At 35.1% G+C, this 26,408-nt stretch overlaps 1 pseudogene; it reads left to right on the top strand.

The window, feature by feature from the left end:
- The first annotated feature begins 901 nt into the window (after positions 1-901).
- LOC120115409 lies at positions 902-26,241 on the top strand (annotated as a pseudogene).
- Positions 26,242-26,408: the final 167 nt, after the last annotated feature.

The raw sequence follows: 26,408 nt of genomic DNA, 5'->3' as shown, positions 1-26,408 counted from the left end.
CACACTTTCGATTCAACTAGAACGAATGACTTACTAAATCATTGTCCAAATCTTCGTTTGAGAAATTTTGACCTAAAGTGAGATTTTCTCATTTGCTCAAGGAGAAGGAAAAGAGTAGGGAGAATATTGGAGTGTGTAGAATGCTAATGTGTGCATTGAGTGAGCTTTATTGTGTGTGTGTGAGTTGTTATGGTTGTTGAGAATAGTGTCGTATGAAGTTTGTTATGGATGCTGTTACAAGCAGTTGTGAGATTGAGTAAGCTTGAAGTCATGACTACTATATAAGCTAGTTGTGTTGTAGTTACAGAAAAGGAATAATAAAACCAGATGCTATTCATTTCTTCTTATTCAACTTCTCAACAAACACAGATAAGATCAGTTTTTTGGAGTTCTTTCATCCAAAATGAAAGGAACAATTTGTTGAAGATGTTGTCACAGAAGATGCAAAATTAGCCAAAGATGGTTCGGTTGAAGAAGAAAAAGAAGGGGTTAGGTTGAAGAAGAAGAAGAAAGGTCGGTCAAAATGGTATAATATGATCAAATGATGGTAAAAAATCATATTAACGTGCCACATCAGCTTTTCGTCAACCACAAGTAACGACTGTTAACGTCGAGTGACCATTTTGTAACAAATGATAACATTAGTAATCAATTTATGACTTTTCAAATATTAGTGGTAAAAACGAACATACCCAAACATTATTGACCATTTACGTAGTAAACCAAAAAATCATGGAACATTGATTTAAAATATTATATTTTTGTCCCATGTGGCCCGCTTTCGGAGGCGCCTCATCCACCAGCTAACCCAAAAAAGTAATCCAAAAGCCCACTAACACTTCTCAACCTCAAAACAGCTTTCTCTTCTACTGATTTGAAAGCTCAGGCTTATTATAAAAACCTATTTCCAAATTGAAAATAAAAACCATTATTGACTCACTGAGTTGAACACAGCAAGCAATGGCCGAGGATAGTTCCAGAGCTTTTGTCAAGGATGTCAAGCGTATCGTCATTAAGGTTCACTTTTTTGTTGTTGCTGGCATTGTTTTAAGTTTTGACTTTTTGATTAGCTTAATGTGATAAAGAAACGAACTGATTTGAATGTTTAGTGGCTTTATGTTGGTTTCAATTGGAGGGGAGGTGGTGTTTGGATACTAGGAAAGATGTGGAACTGCAAAAGAAAATGAACTCCTCGATTTCTTTTTATTTGTCTACTGTAGCAGAGAAGACGCACATTTTTAGTGCCTAAAACATGCTTTCTTTTCGATGGAAAAAAGGTGGCAGAAGTGAATTTTTTTTATCAGGCATTTCCTAGTGCCTTCTCCTAAATTGTGCAAAATGCATTTATATAGTTTTTGAAGATCTTAAAATGGGATCGAGGATGCTGGATGCTATTTTTAAGCCAAGCTAAGTGCATGATATATATGTATAAGGATATTGAAATCTGAAAATAGAATTTCTGTGTTTGTTTCATTGCAAATTGTAATTTAAATTGTAATATTTCTTTAAGATTATTTGTTTTTTGAAAACTGGATAAACTGATTGAAGATACTAATTTTTTATCCATATTATTATTATTAATATTATTATTATTATTATTATTATTACTATTATCATCATTATTATTATTATTATTATTATTATTATTATTATTATTATTATTATTACTATTATTATTAAATATATTAAATACATATAAATATTATTAAAAACAAACAAATAATAAAAAATATAATTACAGGCCCAATTACAATTGAACCGGCCCAGTTACAAACCAACCAGAGCCGGTCCAAATCCAACCAGAAACCCTAAATATTTGGGTTTCCAGTTAGGGTTTCCTGACCCTAATCTAGCCAGCCGCCATCTTCAATCTCAACCGTTGGATCTGGTTTGATCCAACGGTCCACCATTTGCCAGAGAAAACCCTAGGGTATTTATACCCTAGGGACACGTCCCAGCGCCGCCGCTGCTGCTTCCAGAAGCCCTCACCGCCTCCGCCGCTGCCACGTCCCGAATGATGCTTCCAGAGAATCAACGCCAGCCGTCCATGCAAGGCTACGGGGTGAGTCACCACTGGTAGTCCGGTGACTCACCGAGGCCCCCTCTTCGGACCGGTCTGAGACGAACACCGGTGGTGGCTATAAAAGCCACCACCCATCTGCAAGCAAAAAAACACCAGAGAGAGACAGAAACCAGGGACAGAGACAGAACAAAAAAAGAAAAAAAAAAGAAAAGAAGGAAAATAGAGAGAGATATAAAACTACCAACGATATCAGCAGCAAAGAACCAGAAGAAAAAAAAAGAGAGAAAAAGGAAGAAGAGACTTACCGAGGAAGCGTCGACCACCGGATCTCGTCAGAACCTTCGAAACATCGAAGGTATTATTATAAGATTTGCTCCGATTAGGAGCCTTTTAAAGGAAGAGAACACCGGGACCGTCCTTAGGACGGTCCGATCTACCTATTCGTATAAAAATATTTTTTCCGGCCACCGGATGCGGTGGCCGGCGGTGATATTCACGGCGGCCCACGGTGGCCGACCGGTAACCGGCTTCCCTCCGATGAGGGAAGCTAGAGAGAAGGCAGAGAGTTTAAAATTCTCTCAGTGAAGAGAGAGAGAAGAAAATGGAAAATGAAGGTTGGCCCTTCGGGCCAGCCGATTTTGGACTCTTATAGTCCTTCCCGAACGACGTCGTTTCGGGAAGGACTATGCGCGTAATTACAAAATAGTTAAATCCCGTCCGTAGTCCTCCCAACTTGTAAATTTTATATTTTGGTCACTAAACTGAATTTATAATAATTTTAGTTCAGTCTTTGAATTTTAATTTTGTTCATTTTAGTCTTTTTTATTAAAATAATATATTTAGGATAAATGACAAATTTAATCCCTTAATTTTAATAAATAATTTTTTAATCCCTAGTTCATATTTTTAATTTAATTTATTATAAAATTTGAATTTTAGATAATTTTATTTTGGTCATTAAATTATTAAATTAGAAGATAAAATATTTAATCCCTATAATTTCAATTAATTAGGAATCAGATTTAGTTTATTTTAATTATAATTTAGTTATTTATTTTATATGTCTTCATTTATTTTATTGTTTTTAAATATATTGTTTTAGTAGTATTTGTATTTTTATTATTAAATATTTTATTAAATATTTTTATAAATATATAATAAATAGTTTTTTTTTTAAATATTTATTTTTAATATCGAAGAAAAAGGACAGTCTTAATACAACTGGATGTCCTATTCTGATATTTTAAAATTAAAAAGTAAACAATATTATTTAAATTAATATTTATCAATATCAAAGAAAAGAGTTGTCTTAAGGCACCTAGAAGTTCTTTTCGGATATTTTTAAATAAATAAATATTTTTTATATAATTTTGAAATAATAGGATTATAAATTAAATATATTTTTAAATTTTTAAATTTTAATAATAGAGACAATTTATAATTAAAAAGTACCAATTTGGGCGTGTAGGGGTGCTAATCCTTCCCTAAACGTAACCGACCACGAATCCCTTTTTATTATTAAAAAGAACGAATTTTTGGTTATAAACGCAGATCAGTTCATTTTTTAATCGATGTTTTCTTAAAACTCTTTTAAAAAATAATTTTTAGGTATTCGACCTACCTGACCCTAAAGGCCGATGGCGACTCTCAAATTATTTTCAAAACCATTTAATCACATCAATTTCCCCGCCAAAAAATTAATATTTCGTGCCCGGACGAAAACCGGTTACGACAGCTTGGCGACTCTGCTGGGGACTGGTCAAACTTTTAAAAATCAATTATGAATTGTCTCTATAAATTAAAAATTAAAAAATCATATATTTAATTTTTAATTTTATTTTTTCAAAATTTTTATATTTACTTATTATTTTCATAATATTTATCTGTTTTATTTTATTTGTAATTATTTTATTTCATTATTTATTTTACTGTCAAAGGTTTGAGCATTTCTCCTCACACACAACACTTGCATTGCATAACATAAAGCTCTATAATTGAGTTGTCCCTTTTAAGTGGGGGTGAAAGCGACGTCTTCGTGAGAATTTATTCTCCGTGTCAGACCTAGCAAGTAACTTCCGGGGTTCATATGCTCTATGTCTTCGTGAGAATTTATTCTCCGTGTCAGATATAGAGAAATGTATCCCCTCGAATTGAACTCGATCCACTTTAGTCTGTGATGGACTAGGGTTGAGGGTTAGCAGCCTAAGGGGGCATTAACATGGACAATTCGAGTACCTTTACTCATAGATCTGAAACCCTGCATATAAAAAACCTTAGAAACTCTTCCAATCCGAAGTCATGCCGAAATTTTGTCCAAAATAGATGTACACACAGGAGAAATGAATTCTGTCTTTCCTGTTAATTTATTTATGGTTTAAATTACATGTTTATTTAAATTATTTAAATTTAGAAAAGCATGTTTAAATTAAATAAATGTTATTATTGAATTTTTTATGTAAACTAATTTATTTGTTTTGTGTGTTCTTTATTTTTCTGTTTGCATTGCATCATACAGGATAAAAGACATTGATCCTTGTGTTAATTGTCTCATTGGAAAGCCTTCATCTATGGATAAAAAGTGTTCAAATCAAATAATTCTGAACTCAGAAGTAAGACAGTGGGCTGAGGATTTACAAAGACAAGGAGGAGATAGTCTGCAGGATGATTATGTATCTGACTTGGCCAGTTATGCTTCAGTTTCACTAAAAAGAAATGATATGCAAGATTTGCGAAGCATTTGGGAAAGTTGGGATTCAAACAAAAAATTGCAGTTTTATCAGACTTACGGAGACATCCCATATCTGCTCTATGTAGAAGTTGATGATGAATTACTCCGAGCCCTAGTTCAATTCTGGAATCCAGGGTACAATTGCTTCACTTTCAATAAGGAGGACTTGGTCCCTACTATTGAAGAATACACAACTCTGCTACATATCGAAGAGGCGTTGGAGAATCGAATCTATTCAAAGTCAATTAAAACTCAACCTTTTCGAGTTAAATTAGCAAAGATTGCCGGGGTACGAGAAGAATGGGTAGCAGCCCGTACAAAACAAAAAGGCGAAAGTGAAGGCATTACTTGGACCAACATCAGAGAGCTTATTCAGAGTCATCCAGACGCTAAAGTACGATTCGATCTATTTGCTCTGGGTATATATGGTATGGTCATCTTCCCAAAAGTATTGGGATATGTTGAAGCTGCAGTGGTAGACTTGTTTGAACAGCTACCGAAGAAGATTAATCCTGTTTCTGCCATCCTAGCAGAGACCTTCAGATCGTTAAATGCTTGCAGAAGGCTAGGAGGTGGACGATTCTCAGGGTGTACTCAGTTGTTATATGTTTGGATCCGTAGTCATTTCTGGAGAACAGAAAAGATTTCATACCGACGTTTTAATACGGATTATTCACCATTAAAGGAATTTTTGGAGCAGGAATGGCCTAAAGAAATTAAGAAAGATATGTGGATTAATGCCTTTCGAAATCTGCAAAGCAATGACGTTATTTGGCGAGCCCCATGGCAAATACAAAGGGAATTCATTTACAAATGTGGTGATTACAACTGGATAATGTTGCTCGGATTATGGGGAGGAATTGGATATGCACCACTTCTGGTTATAAGACAGTATGAAGGTCGTCAATTTGTACCTGTCACTGCTGGACTACAGTCATCTGAGTTCGCATTCCACAGCAAAAATTATAAAAGAAATATCATGGAAGCCGTTACAGCTTGGAAAACAACTTTTTGTATTCGAGCTAAAGCAGCAAAAGAAATGCTAACTCCTGATTATGAAGATTGGAGATCTGTCAGAAAAAACGAAAATATTCCTCTACCAGATCAAAATGAGGATATCTCTATGGAAGATCGCATTAAGGTGGTTCCATCAGAGATTGAAATCTTGAGAGCTGAGTTTGAAACAGAAAGAGATAGCTGGTCGAAAGAGTTAGAGCAAATGAGACAAGACAAAGCTATGTTGGGGGTTGACATTGACTTTCATTCATCACAATGTGCAATGTTGAGAAAAGATAAAGAAAAAGGTGAGGATGAGTACAGAGCCTTACAGAAAAATTACCAGGAGTTATATAAATCCCGAAAAGCATCAGGACCCAACCAATCAACGGTACAGATGACCAGAGAATTGAACATCGAGAAAAGACGAGTTGAAGATTTGAAAGGAAAGAATAGCTGTCTACTCAAAAGCCTGGAAAAAGGAAAGCAAAAAATGGAAGATTTCGAGGTCGACAGAAGAGAGCGAATTATAAAACACAAGGCTGAACACCGTGAGATCATGAATGAAATGCAAAGAGAAAGAGATCGAGCCAAAGATTTAGAAGAGATGAAGAATGACATCTTTGTTAAATTTGAAAGTGAGAAAAATAGCATGTTCAAAGGATTTGAATCTGAAATGAACCAGTTGATTGCTGAACTTGAAGTCAGAGGCCAAAAGATGGAAGAATCCAATGTTGAAAAAGAAAAATGGGAGTTAGAAAGAAAAAATTTCAACACCAGACTTGAGGTAGAGCAGGAAGTGGCTAGCAACTGGATGCAAAGATGCAGAAACAAAGATGTTCAAATCCAGAAGCTTAATCAAAGAACGCAAGAAGCACGAACAAAACTTGAAGAGGATCTGGATCAGTCTAGAAACAAAAACTCCGAGTTTAATTCTTACATTTTGCAACTTGAAGAATCATCGTTTCAAGAAAAGGTTCATCTAGGACCTAATGATCTCAAAGAAAGTAATGAGGAAAATGCTTCACTGCGAAGACGCATTAGAGATCTTGAAAAAATTCTGCACAATTATCAAGTCAGAGTCACTGAGTTAGAGCAAACTCTTGAAGGAACAACTGAACGATGGCAAAAGTCAACTGAGTTCTATGTCGAAAGAAGTGAAGAAAGAAGCAATATGGTGTTCGAGGCCATGGTACAAATGAGTGAGGTTGCCAGATATGTTGGGGAACTAGCTGTTGAAGCCGAAATAATTGAGCATCAAGTTGATCCAGTTTCTAAGTATGGAAAGAAGGTGTCATGGTTAATGAAAGAAATTATAGAGCTTAATAGGAAAGCTACGCCTTATCTGTAGTTATGAACTATTATAAAGAAACTTTTGTATGCCGATGAAAGTTGTTCTATGACAGTTAACTTTTTGGGATCAATGTTTTTTACATACATGCATTTTGCATACATTCATCATTCATTTCATAATTTTCGCTATGAATTATTATTTTATCTATTAAAATAAAATTCATTAATTAAAATTTGAAAAAATAATATTAAAAGATTTTTCAATCGCAGTTACTTTGGCCAAAAGAGAAATACTACATCACTACAGTACTAGACAAGCCACTAAGAGAATTATGGAGGATAAAATACAGCGTATTGAGGAACAGCATCATAAAGAACAAGAGGAAATGAGAATGAAGTTGGAAAAAATTGAAGCCAGCATTGCAAACTCACAAGACAGTATGATGAAGAAGATAAAGGACATGTTTAAAAGGCAGGCTATCAGTGGAAAAATGCATGAAAATCCTGTATCTTTCGACCGAGAACCCATATATCCTCTAGGTTTTTCACCAGAACCAATTTATCACTCTGGTACTACACCTATACAAATCAATGCTCGTACATCTGCATTACAAGAAGCTAAACCACATGAAGATCAACAAGTGGATCCCGCATCTTCAAGCAAAAATCCGCTTATATCAGATGTGAAAGTAGGGGATCTTAATACTGATCAGTTGATCCCAGATTTGATTGAGCTAAATGAGAAACAAAAAGTAAATGAAGAACTGACCAGACAGATCAAGAGCTTAGAAGAGCAAATGAAATCCGTGGAAATAACTGAATCATTCTATGGATTTGATGCTAGTGAGTTGAGTTTGGTTCCAGACCTAATCCTCCCTATCAAGTTCAAAGCTCCCGAATTTGATAAATATAACGGTACTACATGCCCTTCATCCCACATTACTATGTTTTGTCGAAGAATGGCAGGATATGTGAAGGACGAAAAATTGTTAATTCACTGCTTCCAGGATAGTTTGACAGGACCGACTTTAAAATGGTATACTCAATTGACCAAAGCCAACATTAGATCCTGGAAAGATTTGGCTAAAGCATTTTTAGAGCAGTACCGCCATGTGACAGACATGGTCCCTGATAGATGGACTCTTCAAAACTTGGAGAAAAAGAATAATGAAACATTCAGACAGTATGCCCAGAGATGGCGTGACACTGCGGCCCAAGTTCAACCACCTTTGTCAGAAAAAGAGGCCACAGTGATGTTTGTCCATACATTGAAGGCTCCTTATTTAAACCATCTAATGGGGAATGCAACCAGAAATTTTGCGGATTTGGTCATTTCTGGAGAATTAATTGAAAATGTCTTGAAAAGTGGCAAGATTGAATCGAATGATGGGTCTAGTTCCAAAAGACCTACATACCGGAAAAAGGAGAATGAGGTCAACAATGCCAATTCTTACAGCAAAGATTCATCGAAAAGTGTTACAATAACCCAGCCAAGGGTTAAGAAAGAGGAAACAAACACTAATCGAGCAGAGTCCAGAGGATCTCGAAAGGAAAATGAAAGGTTGTCTTTTACACCTTTACCAGTACCATATGCAGAGATCTATGATTCGCTGTTAAAAGCAGATGTTATAAGGCCCTATCCTTTGGTTCCCATGCAACCACCATTCCCTCCTTGGTATGATACAAAGGCACACTGTGTTTACCATGAAGGAATTACAGGACATTCTATTGAAAACTGTCTAGCATTCAAAAGGGTGGTTCAAAATTTGATTAACACTGGGAAGTTGGAATTCAATACACCATCCGCATCAAGTCATCCATTGCCAAATCATGGAGATAAAAACGTGAATGCAATTCAGGAAGAGAACAGAAAGAAAGCAAAGACTGACATTTCTGAAATTAAATCTCCGTTTGTTTGGATATTCCAACAACTTTCTTTAGCCGGTATAATTCCACAACAATTCAGGCCAAAGCAGAATGAAGGCAAGAATTATTATGAATATCATCAGGAGAAAGGGCATAAAATTCAACTATGTCCTGAGTTTAGAAACTTGGTGCAAAAATTGATGAACAACAGAGAAATAGAATTCTTTAAAGAAGAACCCGGGAAAAAAGAAGATGATGTTTGCTCATCAGAGGATTCTAAACCAAATCAAAGAATAAATGATCCTGTGATCATTAATGTGAAATCATCCACGGTGATTCCGGCACCAATAAGGCCAAAAGTAGTTATTACCACTCCTATACCATTTCCATACAAAGATACCCGCAGGGTACCTTGGAATTATACTACCAATGTTTCAATGGTAGGAGGATCTGTTTCTCTAGATAAAACAGAAGAGAAAATGCAAAGTCTGAGTACAACATCAACGTCCGAAGCAGTGAGCGAAGTCGGTTTCTTTACGAGAAGTGGGAGATGTTACTCTCCCGAAACATCCAATGCTTCAGAACAAGTGAAAGCAAAAGGAAAAGCCATGGCAATACCTCAGAAGGTATTTGAGGATGAATCCCTTCCAGCATTCAATGAACCTGTGACAGAAAAGCAAGCTCAAGAATTTTTGAAATTCTTGAAACATAGTGAGTATAGTGTGGTTGAACAACTACACAAACAACAGGCGAGAATTTCTATTCTTGATCTATTGATGAATTCAGAAGCGCATAGAAATGCTTTGATGAAAATTCTCAATCAAACATTCATCCCCGAAGATATATCCCTCAATAAACTTGACAGGATTGTGGGACATATAGCCGCTGACAATTACATAACGTTCACAGATGATGAAATACCGGAAGGCGGAATGGGGTCAGTAAGAGCTTTGAACATCACGACACACTGTCATGGTCATGTGTTGCCAGGAGTATTGATTGACAATGGATCTGCTCTCAACTTGATGCCCCTAGTTACACTTCAAAGAATGCCTCTGGATCAATCACACATGAAGAGTTATCAGAATGTGGTACGAGCATTTGATGGTACTCAAAAAGAAGTGCTTGGGAAAATGGAAATACCGTTGTTAATTGGCCCAGTCGTGTACAATATTGACTTTGTGGTTATGGACATCCACCCCACATATAATTGTCTATTAGGGAGGCCATGGATTCATTCAGCAGGAGCCGTTCCTTCTTCATTACATCAGAAATTGAAATTTGTTGTTGATGGACAACTAATATGCGTCAGTGCTGAAGAAGAAATCATTGCGTCTGTAACAAGCGATGTTCCATATATCGACACCAATGATGAGGCTCTTGAATGCTCTTTTCGAGCTCTTGAATTTGTAAATGCAACCGTTATTGCGGAAGGAAGCAAAATTCCATATCCCAAATTGTCTGATTGCACCAAGATGACGGTACAACAAACTTTAGGCATCGGAGCTAAAGCTGGGAAAGGTCTAGGAAAGAATCTTCAAGGGATTTCAGTTCCTATCAGTATAAAGATGAAAAAAGACCGTTTTGGGCTGGGATTTAAGCCTAATCCTCAGCAAAAGAACAAAGAGATGAAAAGAAGATGTGAAGACAGAAAGGCAAAATTGAAAGGGGGAGAAATCCTTTGGAAACACATGTCTTTCCCACAGTTGAATACCATATTTAGATCAGGGGGAACAATTAATGTGGAACAGCAGCTTGTTGAAGCCTTTAAAGAAGAAAAGTTGACGAAAGATCAAGACATAGTTGAAGAAGCTATGAATGGATTATTTATCAACATGATCATGAATGACAACAAGACTGGCAAGTACTGGGATAGGATTCGTCCATGTCTTCCTGGAGAAACACTCACCAATTGGACCACTGAAGATCTTCCTATAGTTTTTAATATTAATGCAGAGTAATATTCAGAACTAATCTTTATGTTTAGCTCAAAAATATGAAAACTTTTTGTTATCTTGTAAAAGAAATTATGTTAAATATAAGGAACTTTCTTTAAAATTTTCAGATGGCAATCATTCTTTACATTTTATTACATTTTTACATTTCATAAATTTACTATATTCTTTCGGAAATGTTCCGACTTAAATTTGCAGGTGTCACCGTGTTAATAGCATGTGTATTCCTAAATTTAATCCAGTGATAAATTTAGAGCAGCCTATATGTCTGGAAGAAATCAATGGTTGTGAAGATAAACTGGAATGTGATATTCCTACTGAACTATTAAGATTGGTAGAAAAAGAAGACAAACAAATTCTACCCCACAAGGAAAGGGTTGAGACTGTGAATTTGGGAACAGATGAAGACAGAAAAGAGGTGAAAATTGGTACTACTCTGACAATCCCGATAAAACAAGAATTGATAAATCTCCTTCAAGAGTTCAAAGATATATTTGCCTGGTCCTATCAAGATATGCCTGGTTTGAGCACAGATATAGTGATACATAAGCTTCCAATCAATCCAGAATATAAACCAGTCCAACAAAAGCTCAGAAGAATGAGGCCAGAAATGTTGTTGCAAATCAAAGAAGAAGTGATGAAGCAAATCAATGCAGGTTTCCTACAGGCATCTAAATACCCAGAATGGGTAGCCAACATTGTTCCCGTACCTAAGAAAAATGGAAAAGTTCGAATGTGCGTGGATTACAGAGATCTCAACAAAGCTAGTCCGAAAGATAGCTTTCCATTACCCCACATAGACACATTGGTGGACAATACTGCAGGGCACGCATGGTTTTCATTTATGGATGGCTTTTCAGGATATAATCAGATAAAAATGAATCCTGAAGACATGGAAAAGACGACATTTATAACCATGTGGGGCACATTCTGTTATAAAGTGATGCCATTTGGATTGAAAAATGCAGGGGCAACATATCAAAGAGCCATGGTAACTTTGTTTCATGACATGATGCACAAAGAGATTGAAGTATATGTAGATGACATGATTGCCAAATCCAGAACGGAAGAAGAACATATTCAAAATTTGAGAAAGCTTTTTCAGAGGTTGAGGAAATATCAATTAAAGCTCAACCCTGCTAAATGCACTTTTGGGGTAACTTCTGGAAAACTCTTGGGATTTGTGGTCAGCAAAAAAGGAATTGAAATTGATCCAGATAAAGTCAAAGCAATTCAAGATCTTCCACCACCCAATACAAAAAAAGAAGTTCGAGGCTTTTTGGGAAGATTAAATTATATATCTCGTTTCATTTCTCAATTAACTGACAAATGTGATCCAGTGTTCAAATTACTTCGAAAGAACAATCCTGAAGTCTGGAATAAAGAATGTCAAGAAACTTTGGATATTATTAAGAGATATTTATCCAATGCCCCCATTTTAGTATCACCAATGCCTGATAGACCATTAATTCTCTACTTGACGGTTTTCGAAAATTCGATGGGATGTGTACTAGGACAGCATGATGAATCAGGAAGGAAAGAAAAAGCTATTTATTATCTGAGCAAGAAATTTACTGATTGTGAAGTTCGATATCCACCAATACAAAAATTATGTTGTGCTTTGGTGTGGACTACTCGAAGACTCAGACAATATATGTTATACCATACTACTTGGTTGATATCCAAACTTGATCCTTTAAAGTTCCTAATGGAATCACCAGCTTTGACAGGCAGAATGGCTAGATGGCAGATGTTATTATCTGAGTTTGATATTATATATGTCAACCAAAAAGCAATAAAAGGAAGTGTAATAGCTGATTTTCTGGCCAGTCGTGTATCAAATGATTATCAGCCTTTGAACTTCAATTTTCCTGATGAAGATTTGTTATGCATATCCATGAATGAAGAAGTCAGAACAAATGATGAATTTGCAACTTGGAAGCTTTACTTTGACGGAGCATCTAATGCTTTGGGACGAGGAATCGGGGCAATGTTAATTTCTCCTGAAAATGTTTATTATCCCTTTACAAGCAGACTGGAGTTCTTTTGTACCAATAATATGGCGGAATATGAAGCTTGTGTCATGGGGTTAAAAGCAGCTATAGAAAGAAAAATCAAATTTCTCAAGATATATGGAGATTCATCGTTAGTGGTGTATCAATTGCGAGGAGAATGGGAAACAAAAGATCCCAAATTATTGGAATACCGAAATTTTACACTCGAATTAGTGAAAGAATTTGAGAGAGTTACCTTCAATTATCTCCCTCGAGAAGAAAATCAAATGGCAGATGCTTTGGCTACATTAGCTGCTATGTTTCAGGCAAATAAGAAAGTTGATATGATGCCAATCAAAATGCAAGTATATGAAATTCCTGCACATTGTTATAGTGTGGAAGAAGAGGTAGATGGTAAACCATGGTATCATGATATCCTGCAATATATCAAAAATCAAAGTTATCCACCAAATGCATCAGAAATTGATAAAAGAACCTTGAGAAGAATGGCTGCTGGATATTTTCTTGATGGAGAGATTATGTATAGAAGAAGCAGTGATCAAATGCTGTTGAGATGTTTAAATACCAGTGAAGCTCGAAATGTCATTGAAGAAGTACACAGTGGAATATGTGGAACACATGCAAATGGTCTTTCCATGGCCAGAAAAATAATGAGATATGGATATTATTGGGCTACCATGTACACAGATTGCATTGATTACGCAAGGAAATGTCATAAATGCCAGATATATGCAGACAAGATTCATGTACCCCCATCTCCTTTACATGTAATGACAGCACCCTGGCCATTTTCTATGTGGGGAATAGATGTCATTGGAGCAATCACACCAAAGGCATCGAATGGACATTGTTTAATCCTTGTGGCAATTGATTATTTTACCAAATGGGTTGAAGCTGCTTCATACACTAATATTAAGAGGTCCACAGTCTGCAAATTCATAAAGAAAGAGATAGTTTGCCGATATGGCCTACCAGAAAGGATCATTACAGATAATGCTCTGAACCTGAACAACAAAATGATGACCGAACTTTGTGCACAGTTTAAGATCAAACATGCAAATTCAGTGGCATATCGTCCAAAGATGAATGGGGCAGTTGAAGCAGCAAATAAGAACATCAAGAAAATTATTACAAAGACTACTGAAACTTACAAAGATTGGCACGAGAAGTTACCTTTTGCTCTATATGCATACCGAACTACTGTTCGAACATCTACTGGGGCAACGCCTTTTTCTTTAGTCTACGGGATGGAAGCAGTCTTACCAATTGAAGTTGAGATTCCATCGCTCCGAATATTGAGAGAAATAAAATTGGATGAATCTGAATGGATCCAAGCTAGATTTGATCAATTGAACCTTATTGAAGAGAAAAGATTGAAAGCTATTTGCCATGGACAGATGTATCAAAAACGGATGATGAAGTCTCATGATAAGAAAGTACATCCAAGAGAATTCCAAGAGGGTGATCTAGTACTAAAAAAGATCTTGCCTATACATAAAGATTTCCGTGGGAAATGGATGCCTAATTGGGAAGGGCCATACGTTGTGAAAAAGGCCTTTTCCGGAGGAGCGTTGATCTTGGCAGAAATGGATGGAAAAATTCTGAAAAATCCAATAAACTCGGATTCTGTCAAGAAATATTATGCTTGAAGAGAATAAAAAAGAGAATAAAAAAACAAAAAAAAGAAAAAAGAAAAAAGGGGGTCAAGGTGAAAACCCGCAAAGGGCATCTTGTAACCAAAGGAAGGATCTGAGTTGAAAACCTGAAAAGGCGGCTCAAATGCAGTTTGATATTAGGCATCTGGCAATTGAACCCTCTTAAGATTTTGACAGTTTGGGAGAAACTTCACATCTACAAGCATTTCAACAACGTTTGAGATCTTCCAGACAAAAGCTTACATCATTTCTCTAAATTGTATCAACTTGATTAATTTAGAAATACTCATGCTAATAATTTGTTGAGACATTTGAATTTTTATCATTCTTATGTTTGCCAGAACTTTGAATACAATTCTATCTATTTCAAGTTCAATTTATTTGAGATTCAATTTATTTTTGAAATTCAATTTATTCTTTTATATTGAATTAACATAATTTTGAAATAAATTAAAGATTTCTGAATATCACTTTATGTTAATACTTTTAAATACATGGAATACAAAGTAAGCAAATCATCACTAGCTTAAAGCCATGAACATCAAGATTATTACACAGGATCCTACCTACAACAAAGTCGAATCCGCCAAATCTACTCATCAATTGCTCCAACCGATCACCATTCAGTTCTTGCACATCTGTTTTCAAAGATATACTAAAACAGTAGAAGATGATCTTTGCAGTACTGATTCCAGCAAAAAGAAACAAGACATTGATATCACTAGGAAACATGTTTCTATACAGATCCTTGTATATGGTTTTTAAGGAAACCTAGAAGCATTTCCACCTCATCAGGTTCAAATGGAGCAACTTTATTCCTTCCAACCCATACTAGATTCCATTTTCAGCACTCATCAAGAACATACTTCTGAACGCTCGAAGTTGGCTCATTGTCATAAGCTTCAAAAGCCTTACAGATCCTTTCTGTCAATTTGGCACTTCCTGTACATGTTTATAAACAATTCGACTTTGTTCTTGGATCCCACGAAAGCCATCATTTCTTTGTCAATGGAAAAGCATCAGCACATGGAGGAAGCAGAATAAGAGAAACTCTGTTCTTAATTGATAAAATTATGAATATAGCCTTTTCAGTATAGTAGCATGGAAATGCTTCGAATCTACAAATTTTGGCTCTACATCAAATAAGCACTGTGATATCTTAGTCCAAACATTAATTGAAAGAGACTCATAGCATCTTTTGGAAGTGTTCTTAGAGTTATCTGATCTGGTTAGACAGAAAAGCATCTTCTGGAAATGTTCTTTGAGTTATCTGATCTGGTTAGACAGAATAGCATCTTCTGGAAGTGTTCTTTGAATTATCTGATCTGGTTAGACAGAATAGCATCTTCTGGAAGTGTTCTTTGAGTTATCTGATCTGGTTAGACATAATAGCATCTTCTGGAAGTGTTCTTTGAGTTATCTGATCTGGTTAGACAGAATAGCATCTTCTGGAAGTGTTCTTTGAGTTATCTGATCTGGTTAGACAGAATATCATCTTCTGGAAGTGTTCTTTGAGTTATCTAATCTAGTTTGGCAGAACCAATCATTGAATTTGGAAGATGAATTTGCTAATAGCATCTTCTGGAAGTGTTCTTTGAGTTATCTGATCTGGTTAGACAGAATAGCATCTTCTGGAAGTGTTCTTTGAGTTATCTGATCTGGTTTGGCAGAACCAATCATTGAATTTGGAAGATGAATTTGCTAATAGCATCTTCTGGAAGTGTTCTTTGAGTTATCTGATCTGGTTAGACAGAATAGCATCTTCTGGAAGTGTTCTTTGAGTTATCTGATCTGTTTTGGTAAGAACTACAGAACCAATCATTAGAATTAAAAGATGAACTGCATGATCTTCTTCATTAAGAAGTTTCTTTTCAAGCTTCTTTTGTTTATTCCTTTCCCAAAAATCATAGCACAAGTTTCGCCTTTGCTTGTAACTGGGATCATCACATAATGGCTTCCCATCTTTTACCGGAAGAAAGCTATTTGAAGTTTCAGCTTCTGAGAATCACATTTTTGTCAAGTATAACAGTTTATCTCTTCATCAGAATCAGAAGTCAAGATTTCTCGGTATTAGAAGAACTATCAATATCGGTGAAATCATCTTGAAAGGTCACTTCATAATCAGATGAATTGTTATCAGAATCAACATGTTGCCTGAATGCGAGCTTTTCAAGAGCCTATACTATTGAGTTTTATTCTCAAGAGATTTTGTGACATTATATCTACATCTACATTTTTCAAAGATGATAGATTCTTTGTTTTGAAGAAGAAAGATCTATTGGGTTTTTACAATTGAAAAAATACTCAATTCACCAATCTGAAATCAAATAACTTAACATTCATGCATCATATTTTAGGTGTTTACAAAAATAGGTGCATTTTCATTCATTTTTATTCTTGTTGAAATTTTAACAGGAATTTCAAAGATTTTAGCAAAGATTCAAATCTATCATTTGAAAGATTAACATTGCCAGGGAAAGTTCATAATGAGAAGAACTCATCTGAAGAAGGAAGAAGAAGTTCATAATGAGAAGAATTTATTCAACCTTTTACCTGAATTCATCACTTGATGGATCATCATTTCCAGAGAAAGTTCATAATGAGAAGAACTCATCTGAAGAAGGAAGAAGAAGTTCATAATGAGAAGAATTTGTTCAACCTTTTACCTGAATTCATCACTTGATGGATTATCTTTTCCAGAGAAAGTTCATAATGAGAAGAACTCATCTGAAGAAGGAAGAAGAAGTTCATAATGAGAAGAATTTATTCAACCTTTTACCTGAATTCATCACTTGATGGATCATCTTTTCCAGAGAAAGTTCATAATGAGAAGAACTCATCTGAAGAAGGAAGAAGAAGTTCATAATGAGAAGAATTTGTTCAACCTTTTACCTGAATTCATCACTTGATGGATTATCTTTTCCAGAGAAAGTTCATAATGAGAAGAACTCATCTGAAGAAGGAAGAAGAAGTTCATAATGAGAAGAATTTATTCAACCTTTTACCTGAATTCATCACTTGATGGATCATCTTTTCCAGAGAAAGTTCATAATGAGAAGAACTCATCTGAAGAAGGAAGAAGAAGTTCATAATGAGAAGAATTTATTCAACCTTTTACCTGAATTCATCACTTGATGGAACATTTTTTCCAGAAAAAGTTCATAATGAGAAGAACTCATCTGAAGAAGGAAGAAGAAGTTCATAATGAGAAGAATTTGTTCAACCTTTTACCTGAATCCATCAATTGATGGATTATCTTTTCCGGAGAAGTTCATAATGAGAAGAACTCATCTGAAGAAGAAAGAAGAAGTTCATAATAAGAAGAACTTGTTCAACTTTTGGCATAATTCTATCACAGAATGAGATAGATTAACATCAGCCTTTCTAGAGAAAGTTCATAATGAGAAGAACTCATCAAGAGCTTATTCAACCTTTTGAATGACTCTATCACAGAAAGAAGGTTATCATTATCCCCAGCAGAAAGTTCATAATAAGAAGAACTTATTTGGAGAGAGAGAAGAATTTATTCAATATCTCCATTATGATCAAAATAAAATCAAATGGATAAAAAAATTTATTATCTTTTCATCTTTGCCCTATTCTTGTTAACACAAGAATGAGCAAAGAGGGGCAGCTGAAGATACTAATTTTTTATCCATATTATTATTATTATTATTATTATTATTATTATTATTATTACTATTATCATTATTATTATTATTGTTATTATTATTATTATTATTATTATTATTACTATTATTATTAAATATATTAAATACATATAAATATTATTAAAAACAAACAAATAATAAAAAATATAATTACAGGCCCAATTACAATTGAACCGGCCCAGTTACAAACCAACCAGAGCCGGTCCAAATCCAACCAGAAACCCTAAATATTTGGGTTTCCAGTTAGGGTTTCCTGACCCTAATCTAGCCAGCCGCCATCTTCAATCTCAACCGTTGGATCTGGTTTGATCCAACGGTCCACCATTTGCCAGAGAAAACCCTAGGGTATCTATACCCTAGGGACACGTCCCAGCGCCGCCGCTGCTGCTTCCAGAAGCCCTCACCGCCTCCGCCGCTGCCACGTCCCGAATGATGCTTCCAGAGAATCAACGCCAGCCGTCCATGCAAGGCTACGGGGTGAGTCACCACTGGTAGTCCGGTGACTCACCGAGGCCCCCTCTTCGGACCGGTCTGAGACGAACACCGGTGGTGGCTATAAAAGCCACCACCCATCTGCAAGCAAAAAACACCAGAGAGAGACAGAAACCAGGGACAGAGACAGAACAAAAAAAGAAAAAAAAAGAAAAGAAGGAAAATAGAGAGAGATATAAAACTACCAACGATCTCAGCAGCAAAGAACCAGAAGAAAAAAAAAAGAGAGAAAAAGGAAGAAGAGACTTACCGAGGAAGCGTCGACCACCGGATCTCGTCAGAACCTTCGAAACATCGAAGGTATTATTATAAGATTTGCTCCGATTAGGAGCCTTTTAAAGGAAGAGAACACCGGGACCGTCCTTAGGACGGTCCGATCTACCTATTCGTATAAAAATATTTTTTCCGGCCACCGGATGCGGTGGCCGGCGGTGATATTCACGGCGGCCCACGGTGGCCGACCGGTAACCGGCTTCCCTCCGATGAGGGAAGCTAGAGAGAAGGCAGAGAGTTTAAAATTCTCTCAGTGAAGAGAGAGAGAAGAAAATGGAAAATGAAGGTTGGCCCTTCGGGCCAGCCGATTTTGGACTCTTATAGTCCTTCCCGAACGACGTCGTTTCGGGAAGGACTATGCGCGTAATTACAAAATAGTTAAATCTCGTCCGTAGTCCTCCCAACTTGTAAATTTTATATTTTGGTCACTAAACTGAATTTATAATAATTTTAGTTCAGTCTTTGAATTTTAATTTTGTTCATTTTAGTCTTTTTTATTAAAATAATATATTTAGGATAAATGACAAATTTAATCCCTTAATTTTAATAAATAATTTTTTAATCCCTAGTTCATATTTTTAATTTAATTTATTATAAAATTCGAATTTTAGATAATTTTATTTTGGTCATTAAATTATTAAATTAGAAGATAAAATATTTAATCCCTATAATTTCAATTAATTAGGAATCAGATTTAGTTTTATTTTAATTATAATTTAGTTATTTATTTTATATGTCTTCATTTATTTTATTGTTTTTAAATATATTGTTTTAGTAGTATTTGTATTTTTATTATTAAATATTTTATTAAATATTTTTATAAATATATAATAAATAGTATTTTTTTAAAAATATTTATTTTTAATATCGAAGAAAAAGGACAGTCTTAATACAACTGGATGTCCTATTCTGATATTTTAAAATTAAAAAGTAAACAATATTATTTAAATTAATATTTATCAATATCAAAGAAAAGAGTTGTCTTAAGGCACCTAGAAGTTCTTTTCGGATATTTTTAAATAAATAAATATTTTTTATATAATTTTGAAATAATAGGATTATAAATTAAATATATTTTTAAATTTTTAAATTTTAATAATAGAGACAATTTATAATTAAAAAGTACTAATTTTGGGCGTTGTAGGGGTGCTAATCCTTCCCTAAACGTAACCGACCACGAATCCCTTTTTATTATTAAAAAGAACGAATTTTTGGTTATAAACGCAGATCAGTTCATTTTTTAATCGATGTTTTCTTAAAACTCTTTTAAAAAATAATTTTTAGGTATTCGACCTACCTGACCCTAAAGGCCGATGGCGACTCTTAAATTATTTTCAAAACCATTTAATCACATCAATTTCCCCGCAAAAAATTAATATTTCGTGCCCGGACGAAAACCGGTTACGACACTGATAGTTGGGTAAAAATAGCTTATTTTAGATGTCAAATTTTTAAAAAGAAAAAAAAAGGGTCTTTGACTTACTATGGAAATCATTTTACAAAGGTAGGAAAAAAATGAAATTATGTAGAACTCTGTACGGCACAGCACTTTTTATGAAATTTAATATTTATTTTAAAAATATATATTATTAAAAGAGTTCAATATCTTTCTTCTGGAATCTTTGGATGCTTAATCATTGGGAATTGCCCTGAAAGTGATGTCCATTTTTGTTTGTAAAATTTGTTTTTAGATAGGAAATTGTTGTCAAGTTGGTCCTTTATTTATATTTTATGGTTTGATTAAGGACAAAAACGCTCTCTCAATATAGTAAACATCTTAACATCAATCAAGAGAGAACTTGATATTTTAGATTGCTGGAGTTCTGATGAATGAGTGAACTGCTATATTGAAGGTTGGGACTGCTGTCGTTACTCGAAATGATGGGCGATTAGCACTTGGAAGATTAGGAGCACTTTGTGAGCAGGTATTTCCTTTTATACTTCATTGTGAATGAAGTTCTGGGAGGTTGCACTTATTGCTTTATTTGCCTTGTACTAAGCACTAACCTGGTTAAAGTTTCTAACAATGTGTAGATCAAAGAATTGAACTCCCAAGGATATGAGATTATTTTGGTGTCATCAGGTGCAGTTGGCCTAGGTCGCCAAAGACTTAAATATAGGAGACTAGTCAACAGCAGGTTTTTCATTTCTTCTTTTCAACTCCGAGTAGTGACGTTCATGAAAAAGAAAAATGGAAATAACTATATTGATATTGATGCCATTCATGAAAAAGAAAAATGGGAAATAACTATATTTGGGATAAATAGTTTTTCCTTGATAATTTTCTTATTTATTCTCGTCTCATATTTTGCAGCTTTGCGGATCTTCAGAAGCCGCAAGTAGAACTTGATGGGAAGGCATGTGCAGCTGTTGGACAAAATAGTCTAATGGCCCTGTATGATTCATTATTCAGTGAGGTGGTCACTCATTTTTTTATTTCATGACTGTATCAGGCTATCTTTTTTTGAAGTTCATTCGTTCTTTGCTGGAACATTTCCATATCCAATATGCATGTTTTATCGCCAGTACACGAATATTTGAAATACACTTTTTGTTTTGCTGCAGCTGGATATTTCATCAGCTCAACTTCTTGTTACAGACAGTGATTTTAGAGATAGAGATTTTAGGAAGCAATTAAATGATACAGTGAAGTCCTTATTATCGCTGAAAGTTATTCCTATATTTAATGAAAATGATGCCGTCAGTACCAGGAAATCTCCATATGAGGTATTATGCTGATAATTTTTAATATTTTGTGATGTCTCTTTGTATCATTACCTGAATCAATGCTATCCTTTTCTATCTATAGTAGTTTTATCTAATGCTAGAATGAAAAAAAATGATACTCTTCATCATAAGTAGAGAATTAAGCTTAGGAGGCTGTACCGATACATTGTAATATGTTACACAATGTGTTCATATATATTGATCAATAATATCCCTCCGCCAATGGTGGTTTAGTCTATTGTTAGAATAGAAAGAGCTGTTCATCATAAGTAGGATCTTAATATTAGGAGGCTGTACCTATACGCTTTAATGCATCACAAATAAAAGCTTTTCTCAAGGCTCTAATGCACCTTCTAAAGTTGGTAAAAGGAAGCTTTAACTCCTTGAAGTTCATAATTTGATACGCATTTCAGGATTCTTCTGGTATATTTTGGGACAATGACAGTTTGGCAGCTCTACTTGCTTTGGAACTAAAAGCTGATCTTCTTGTTTTATTGAGTGATGTTGAGGGTCTTTATAGTGGCCCCCCAAGTGATCCAAAATCAAAGCTAATCCACACATATGTTAAGGAGAAACATCAGGGTGAGATTACCTTTGGAGACAAGTCGAGGATGGGTAGAGGAGGTATGACTGCAAAAGTAAAAGCTGCTGTCAATGCAGCTTATGCTGGCATTCCTGTTGTTATCACAAGGTAATGTTTTATTATAGGTTTGGTTCTTTGCAATGTTTTATTGTACCTTGACACATGTTAAATTATGCTGTTTTTGTTCGGATTACAATTGTTTAAAATGAAACTAACATACTGGCCAGTTTCGTGCAAGTAATTGCATTGAAGGATAGTAAACTTGCAGCAATTTAACCCATCTTTCCTAATCCCATCTAAGAACCTTTATACATTATTCTATGAATTGCTACTCAAGGAAAAAAAATGTCGGAAGCTTGTAGCTTTTTCCATATACAAATATTTTGCTGCATTTATATTTGATGCTGTCATGCTGGTGTCAGTCACTTGCCTTCAGCCTCATTGTTAATAATTTCTCTTTTATTTCCTATAAAGTGGATGTACCGCTGAGAACATAATAAGAGTTCTCCAAGGACAACGAATTGGTACTCTCTTTCATCGAGATGCACATTTGTGGGAACCAACTAAAGAAGTTGGTGCCCGTGAAATGGCAGTTGCAGCAAGAGAAAGTTCCAGACGACTTCAGGTAATACACTGTTGCTTTTTGGCTCCCAATATTTTATGTTCTTACATTTTTAGAACATTATTTTACTTCTTCCTTGAGTTGTTGTTCTCACTGCCAATATCTGATGTTGACAGCCATGTATACCTTCATGGCTAGTAGAAAGTTAACTTAATGGCTTATGGTCTTCAGGCATTGTCCTCACAAGAGCGGAAAAAGATTTTACTAGACATAGCTGATGCTCTTGAAGCAAATGAAAATTTGATCACTGTTGAGAATGAAGCTGATGTTTCTGCTGCACAACAGGTTGGATATGAAAAATCCTTGATATCGCGGCTAGCTTTGAAGCCTGGGAAGGTTGAATCCTATATCTAATTCTATTGGTTTTTTGCTTTTTGAATTTGAATTACTGTTACTGTTTATTACTCAGCTTTTAACATGTCCTCAAATTCCAAAACCAGATGCAAAACTTTTGCTCCGAACTCCAAATGTACCTCGTGTCTTCTCTGATAAATTTATGGTTAAGATCTTTTTCTGCATTATCGAATTTATTCCTTGAATTCCACAGGTTTCAAGCCTTGCAAAGTCAATTCGTGTGCTTGCTAACATGGAAGACCCAATTGGCCGTATTTTGAAGAAAACACAGGTAAAAAAGAGGTAGTTTATTGTCCAGTGGGTTTACACCCATGAATGAAGTTCCTGGAGGTTCATTTGGTCTGAAACATGGTTGTTTAATTTCTAAACCTTTAAAAAAGTGTGGCATGAAAAGTCCCTTTTTGTTTGAGAGGATTGCATAAGAGACCAAAACTATTTTTTTTTTGGATAGGAATAGGATGCCTCATTGAAAACCTCCCTCTTAGTGGTTCTCTGCAGACCAAAACTATTTTGGTTTATCCAAAGCTCTTATTAATAGAATCACTTCAACCTTTTTGAACAAATAGTTATCTAATGGTTGTCTTTGCATGCAGCTTGCAGATGGACTCATTTTAGAGAAAACATCAAGTCCTTTGGGTGTTCTTTTGATTGTTTTTGAATCTCGGCCTGATGCGCTTGTACAGGTAAATAAATAGGACTAAAATTTGGAAAACCCATTCCACTATTTCTCTTTGGTGTAAGTAAGAAGATGTTTAAATAAATTGTTTAATTACTGAGGTCGATCGTATCATGGACATATGTTCTCATCCCCATATATGTTAATCTTTTTTAGCTTGACCAAGGCAGGAAAATACTATCTGGCATTGCCTGAGGTGTAGCTAAGAGCTATTTCTTGTTTGCCTAGTAAATTTATCTGCTTCTATTTCTGAATATACTCATGTGGCTTTATGTATGATTTGAATAGATAGCCTCATTAGCTATCCGAAGTGGTAATGGGCTTCTCCTGAAAGGGGAAAGGAGGCCAAGCGATCAAACGCTATCTTGCATAAGGTCTGGATTCTGAAATGAGTTTTCTTGGATATACTGAATTGGAATTTCATGTTTATTTGTATTTTCTGGTATTTTATCACACCTCCTTTTGAATTCATAGGTAATAACTGAAGCCGTTCCAGACACGGTGGGGGGTAAAGTTATCGGACTTGTGACTTCAAGAGATGAGATTCCTGATCTTTTAAAGGTCTAAAGTGACCAATCAATAGAACTGATACTTTAGAACAACAGTTTACGGTTTAATTTGGAACTCAGCATTAAATTCATTTTCAGCTCGATGATGTTATTGATCTTGTTAGAGGCAGCAACAAACTTGTTTCTCAAATCAAGAGTTCAACCAAAATTCCTGTTCTTGGTCATGCAGGTTAGATGGGTTACTTTTGTCTTATATATGCTTGTCCTAAACTCCTATGGGCTTGGCCAGAATCGAGCCTAGTTTCTCATGTGGTGAAAGTATACTGTATGTTTCAGATGGAATATGCCATGTATATGTTGATAAGTCTGCTAATATGGATATGGCGAAGCGGATTGTTTTGGATGCAAAAATAGATTATCCAGCTGCTTGCAATGCAATGGTAATTTATTGTTCATTTGTCTATTTATTTCTGAATATTTTCATATCGTGTTCAGCACATTGCATAGTTCTTTAATGCTTCTCTTTTACTTGAGGAAACTCTTCTTGTCCACAAGGATTTAGTGCAGAGCGGTGCACTTAATGAGTTAATTGTCGATCTTTGTATGGAAGGTACATTGCAAATACCTTCACTTATCATATATATGGTAACTTCAATTATCCAAAAGTGAAAGTTATCCTTGATTTCTATGTATTTCCAATAGATTGTGATGCAATATTTGAAATACGAATGGATAACAGACAATAATTGATCTTTTGCAGGTGTTAATTTATATGGTGGACCAAGAGCAAGTTCCTTGTTCAATATCCCACAAGCACGCTCGTTTCATCATGAATACAATTCAATGGAATGCACCGTTGAAATAGTTGATGACGTGGCTGCAGCCATCGATCATATCCATCAACATGGCAGGTATGTAATTTTCTCTTTTTGGCAGAGATGATTATTGAAATATCTTTGTTTGCTTTTCCTTTAGGATATATGCCTATGTTTCCATCAGCAGATGGACATGAATTTCCCATTTTTTTCCTCCATTTGCAGTGCACATACTGATTGTATCGTTACGGAAGACTGGGAAACTGCGGAAGTCTTCCTGCTTCAAGTTGACAGGTAAGACTTGAATTATCTAGTTGTCACATATAAAACAAGAAAATGCAATGGATATGTGCAAAAAGTTATTGGTCATCGTGTCTTTAAACGGGCAGTGCTGCTGTTTTCCATAATGCAAGCACGAGATTCTGCGATGGTTCTCGATTCGGTCTAGGTGCCGAGGTATTGTATCCATCGTTTTTGACACCTTTTTAGTATGTCCAAGTTCAATTGTTAAGTATTTGATTTTCTTTTTCTTGTATAACCATATAGGTTGGGATAAGTACAAGCCGAATTCATGCTCGGGGTCCGGTCGGAGTTGAAGGATTGTTAACAACAAGATGGTACAGATCTACTGAAGATCATTTATTTACTAAACATTTCTATGTACATGCATTTGTACATAAACGCTTCCTTTTGAAAATTATCGACGGTAATCCTGCTATATTCGAATAGTTTATTTTACCGTATTATAATTCCGTATTTTTCGGCCAAATACAGGATTCTGAAAGGATGTGGGCAGGTGGTGGATGGTGATAAAGGGGTCATTTACACCCACAGAGACATACTTGTTGATTCTTGAAAAATGCATCAGATAAAAAAAAACCAAAATGCAAAGGGGGAAACAATGGCTGAAGCTGCTGATTTAGTTTACTTTTTTTAATGGGATAGGAGTGTTTGTTGAAGGTCTTCTCGTTCATTACTATTAATGCTATGCACTGTTCTGATTTAATTTTATTTCTTTATGTTATAATGCAAAACAACCCAAAGCACTTGAATTTGATGTCTTTAAGAAATAAAAAAGCTTTCAATGGTAATGTGTTACACATATCCTTCAGCATGATTGATAGATAACTGATCTGCAGATGATTCATATGACGT

Source organism: Hibiscus syriacus, unplaced genomic scaffold (assembly GCF_006381635.1).
Source record: "Hibiscus syriacus cultivar Baekdansim isolate YM2019G1 unplaced genomic scaffold, ASM638163v2 tig00110264_pilon, whole genome shotgun sequence".
Taxonomy (NCBI): domain Eukaryota; kingdom Viridiplantae; phylum Streptophyta; class Magnoliopsida; order Malvales; family Malvaceae; genus Hibiscus; species Hibiscus syriacus.
This window is presented reverse-complemented; position numbering and strand designations above follow the sequence as displayed.